The sequence below is a fragment of the Quercus suber genome, unplaced genomic scaffold, assembly GCF_002906115.3.
Source record: "Quercus suber isolate HL8 unplaced genomic scaffold, Cork oak 2.0 scaffold_191, whole genome shotgun sequence".
NCBI lineage: Eukaryota > Viridiplantae > Streptophyta > Magnoliopsida > Fagales > Fagaceae > Quercus > Quercus suber.
In genome coordinates this window covers 238600-243867 of record NW_027069649.1, presented here as the reverse complement: position 1 = coordinate 243867, position 5268 = coordinate 238600, and positions in this window count along the sequence as shown.

Sequence of the window (5268 nt, the reverse complement as noted above, 5' to 3'; positions counted from 1 at the left end):
CCTCAAAGACCCAATGGTTGTTAACACTGTCGAAGTCAAGGTTCCAAGAAGAGGAGCGAAGGCAAATAAAAAACAGCTTGAAGGATGGCAAAAGAACGAAGCGCGTCGCCTAACTTTTAAGGAACATGAGCAAAAAGCATATCCGTTCCCTGATGAAGATGTGCCAAACATCTTAGAACAACTATTGCAATTGAAGCTGATTGAATTGCCAGAATGCAGGCGACCAGAAGACATAGGGAAAGTTGATGACCCTAACTATTGCAAATATCATCGCATCATTGGCCACCCAATCCAAAAATGTTTCGTCTTCAAAGAAAAAATCATGAAGCTTGCCAAAGAAAACAAAATTGATCTAGACTTTGATGAAGTTGTCGGGTTAGACCATGTGACCGTTGCTTGTGATGTACTTCCAACTCTCAAGCAGGGGGCAAACACCAATAAAGCTTACAAATTGATTGACAATGATAGCATAAGGATCGGCCCTATTAATGGGAAGTTCCTTAAACACTCCTACACTTGACATCGAGGATTGCTCCTTGGCAAGAGCTTAAACTGCCCACTGTAATGCTGCAAGGGTACATGATGTCTTCCCATTACCTTTGAAAGCATACCAATAAAGAGAAATTAATCCCACTCTATGTCACCAATTGCTAGTGTGGTGTAGTGGTTGGATGCCCAAATCGCCCTTGAGAGGTCTCGGGTTCGATTAGTGGTGATACCCACTATTACACACCGAGCCCTCCTTTTTTGCAAAAAAAAAACAACAACAACAACAAAAAATTCTTTTGAACTACATAATGACTTTATCCCTTTCCGGGGTACGTAGGCAACTTGGTATCATTTACTGAGTTCAGTCACATGAAAAGAAGAAAGATTGTCAGTCTAGCTTGAAGAGTTTTCCAACGATCAATATGCTTTTGAAATCCCTTTAATTGGCAGGCGTTGCTTAGGATCAGTCAATTGCTCACTACATGATGCTCGAAGATCATTGTGGTGGAAAATGGCAGCTGCAAAGAGTTGGTGTTACTCAGCTTTCCTTGAACTAATGATAAACATAAGTTAGTTCTTGGTTGTGGAGTAAAATAAAATCTTCAACCTCTTTTGCAAAAAATGAAGTCTTCATGGCATTGCCCCTCTTCTGTGGACATCCTCCCATGTCTCTAAAGTATGCTTTGCATCACTTATTTCCTGGGGGCATATTTTTGTACCTTGCAAGTTTAAGAGCATTTGCAGCAGTGTAGCTAAAATGCTATATTGCTATATTTTAGCTACACTAACCCCAAAATCATACTCACAGCAGTGGAGCTAAATCTATAATTTTTAGCTCCATTGCTACAGTGCACATCTATAAATAGATGTGCACTGTTCATCAGAGCTAAAAAATTATATATTATTTTATTAAATTTCTCTCTCCTCTTTGATTAAAAAAAATACTTTTTCTTTCTTTTTTTTCCTCTCTCTCTCTCTCTCTCTCTCCGGCTTCTCTTCTTTCTTCCTCTTTCCTTCTCATTTTTTTTTTTCTCTCCCTCATCTACTCTCTGCTTCATCATCGCCGATCTTCATCTTCATCGTCATCGCCCACGTTGCCGTCCCACGCCGCCGACCCATCTCACCGCTCACCGAACGCCGACAAGCCTAGTCCTCTATCTCACCGCCGATCCAAGCTCCATTGCCGACCTCAGCTTCATCGTCGATCCAAGCTCCATCGGCACCGCCTTCATCGAACTCAAGAGCGCCGCGGGTTTGTATTTGATTTCAAAGTGGGTTTGAGTTTGTGATTTGATTTTGGGTTTATGGGTTGGGTATCGGTGAGTTTGGCAATGGGTATCGATGGCTGTGGCGGTGGGTTGGGCGGTGGTGGCTGGTGGCGGTGGGTTGGGTTGGGTTTTGCAGTGGGTTTCAGGTCTTGTGTTTGATTTCAAAGTGGGTTTGAGTTTGTGATTTGATTTTGGGTTTGTGGGTTGGGTATCTTGTAGGCGGTGGTGGATTTCAGTGTGTTTTGCAGTGGATTTTGATGGGCAGTGGAGTGGGTTGGGTTCCTGATGGTGGTGGTGGTGATTTGTGTGGTAGTTTTTGGTTGGCAGTGGTTGTTGTTGGGTGGTTGTGGGCGGTTGTTCTTGGTTGGTGGATCGGTTTGTGGTGTTTTTATTGGTGTGAGATAGATTATTTTATTGTAATAGATATATTATTTTATTATGGTGTTTATATTATTTTATTGTGTTAAAAACTAAAATAGATCCACTGCTGTAGCACGTGTGTAGGTAAAATAGATAAAGTAACTTTTATTGATGCTAAATAGGTAAAATTATAGATCCACTGCTGTGGATGCTCTAAGCCACGTCGTCTTTCTTCTAGGTTGTGCCACTTCACAACTCCAAAATTTGAACCACATCATCTCCCTTTTGAGTGGTGCCGTTTCACATCATATCTCTGAAATTTGGACAACATCACCTTCCTCTAACATTTGAAGATGGCGTTACTTCATCTCGCCTCTCAAAGCCTATTCATGCAATGTCAAATTCTTGGTGGCATGTTCAAAGTCTTAATACAGGCACCTTGCATCTTCAAGGTTTTGACGGCATCTCTTTGCATCCCCAAAGTCTTGATGGGAGCTTCTTGAAACTTCAAGGTTTTGTTGGTACCTTTGTTGGCATCTCCGAGGGCTTGATGAGAGCTCCTTGCATCTTCAAAGTCTTGTTGGCATCTCTAAAATTTTGATGTTTAGCGATAGTACTATGTACCCTTGATGTTTGAACTTTGTCGCCTCTAAAAATTGGCGCTAATGCAACTTCAAAGGCCAATGTTAGTGCGACTTCAATGCAGATGAGGTCTTGACGCAATGTCATTGTGAAGACGAATATTGGCATGGCTTCAATGCAAATAAAGTGTTGACGTGGCTCCATGGCAAAGATGGATGTTGGCACGACTTCAATGCAAATGAATTGTTAACGTGGCTTCATGGCAAAGAAAAATATGGATGCAGCTTCATTGTGAAGGCAAGTGTTAATATGGCTTCTGTACAAGGACAAATGCTGGCACGACTTCATGGTAAAGACTCTTGATGTAGCTACGTTGTAAAAACTCTTGAGATGGCTGCATTGAAAAGACAATTGTTGGTGTGGGTTAATTGCCAAAGAAAGCATGCTGCATGACAAAAACAAGCAACAACAAAGAACTTGTCAGAAGAAAATCTCATGGCATGTCTCAACCAAAAAAAAAAAACACATAATTTCTCTGCATAATTTCTCTACACTTAAAGATACTACCCATTGGAAATTCCTTGTACTGATTAATGTATGGCCAACCCAAGTGGCCTTATATAGAAAATTTTTGAGACTAACAGACAAAAGAGCCAAAAGGTCCAAGCAGTTAAAAATATCAACTTTCAAAAAATACTGCACCGAACCTTGAAAAAAAGAGAAGATGGTAAATGTCCACACAACAGTCGTAGTGTCAGAAAGAAATTGTTACACTAGGCCTGACAAGAAGCTATAGGCCAGCAAAGAGCAATATATTGTTCCAAAAAGAACTGTGCCACCAACCCTTGAGAACAGTAGAGATGCTCAGTGATGACCCTGAAACCACTCTCTGCGTAAGTTGTCAAACATTGTCAGAGTAGCCACCGTCAGAATGGACTAAGATGGCAACAAATCCAACCATGCCTATGGATTTCTCTGTTAGATTTGTGTTGTTTCTACAAAACTGAATCCACAAGGATCTTCTAGGGACTTCAAGTTACAAGACCCAGAGAAAATCAAACTCAGTAGACTATCCACGTGCTCCCATGCGTGGCCACGAACTCACAGTGACCAACGGAGTAGTTTTTCAAAATCAGTGTAAATCTATTCAGGATTTCACAAAACTGAACCTACAGGGACCTTAAACGGACTTCGATCTACAAAACCCAGAAAGATCATCATCAATGGAGCTACCACGAGCCGCCATGCGCCGCCACAAGCCCACGATGACCAACGGTTTAATCCTTGAAATCTATGAAAATCTGCCTACAATTTCAGAAAACAAACAATACCACTAGATTCTACGGCCTCTGATCTACCAAACCTGAAAATTTCAGGCCCAAAAGATGAGCCACGCGCCGCCACGCGCAACCAGAAGTTCCGGCGTCACAGCCTCAACGAACACGCGCTCCCACGCGCCTCCAGCTTCGTTCACGCGCTTACACGCGCCGGCAATTCCTCACGCGCTGGCACGCGCCTCACGTCACCAATGACGTCAGCCTCCGCGGGTTTGACCCGTTGTCTAGATTCGACCCGATCCGACCCGGTTTGACCCTGACCCGGTCCGAACCGCCTTTAAAAAAATAAAAATAAAAAAAGAGAGAAAAAAATAATAATAATAAATACTTTGACCTTTGACTTTGCCCAAAAAGTCAAAATTTTCAAAAGGGGCTGTCCCACTCAGTTTTTCGAGTACATTCCGATTTTGGGATCCGTTTCTTCATTCGAAACTTGGAAATTGTGCAAACGTCTAATTTCCAAAAAGTTGACTTTTACGTAAATGTTGACCAAAAGTCAAAATTTTTAAGATGGACCTATCTTGCTCAATTTTTCGCGTACATTCCAATTTTGGAGTCCATTCCATCATTTAAGACTCGAAAATTGCGCAAATAACCCAATTCCAAGATAGTTGTCTTTTATGTTGAAATCAACCCAAAGTCTAGATTTTTGAGCCAGATTTGTCTTACATAGTTTTTCGTGACTTGGAAATCACCAATCTGACTCACATCTCCGAAGTACTGACAATGTCCAAAACTAAAGCTCTCAATATCAAAATTTGAGATTCATCCATTTAGTTTGGATCCCCTCAAGGTTATTCTCTAGACTTCATCAAGGCTTCCCTTTCAAAGTACAGATGAACTCCCACAAGTGTGTCTTGAATTTAAAATCACATCGGGTCACCCGTCCAACCTACCATTCCCCTTTCGGTGCCGAACATTCCAACCCACCATTCCCCTTTCGGTGCCAAACATTCCCACCTACCATTCTCGTTCTCTACCGGTCTCTAACCTACCATTCTCATCCACCGGTCTCACCAAAAATTCACATCCGCCATTCTCAACTATCCATCCACCATTCTTCGTCTCTTCGCTATAAATAGAGGGGTCGGATTCATCAAGAACTCGTCCAAAAAAAAAAAAAAAAACACACTGAGTCATAAATGAAGATTCGCTTCTTTCAAATTTTCAAATCCTCATTCTCACAGCCATTTCTCACTATGGCTTCGTCATTCTCAACACTCAGCAACCAA